Source organism: Mastomys coucha, unplaced genomic scaffold, assembly GCF_008632895.1.
Source record: "Mastomys coucha isolate ucsf_1 unplaced genomic scaffold, UCSF_Mcou_1 pScaffold13, whole genome shotgun sequence".
Lineage (NCBI taxonomy): Eukaryota > Metazoa > Chordata > Mammalia > Rodentia > Muridae > Mastomys > Mastomys coucha.
In genome coordinates, this window is record NW_022196895.1 from 60,182,902 (window position 1) to 60,183,135 (window position 234).

Genomic DNA, 234 nt, shown 5'->3' on the forward strand with positions numbered 1-234 from the left:
ACGCTCGGCCCCGCCCCTTCTATAGCCATTGGCAGCTGCTCAGAGAAGGCCTGTCTTTCGGAGGCAGTTCCCACCGCCGATTGGTTTCTCCTCATGCCCATCGGGCACGGTCCCGCCCCGGGCCCGGGAGGATAGGTTGGCTGCTCCGGCAAGCGGCAGAGCCCTTCTGGACAGCTCCCGCTCACCCAAACAGAAGACGTCGGCGCCAGAGTGGGCTCGGACATGGCGAGGCAG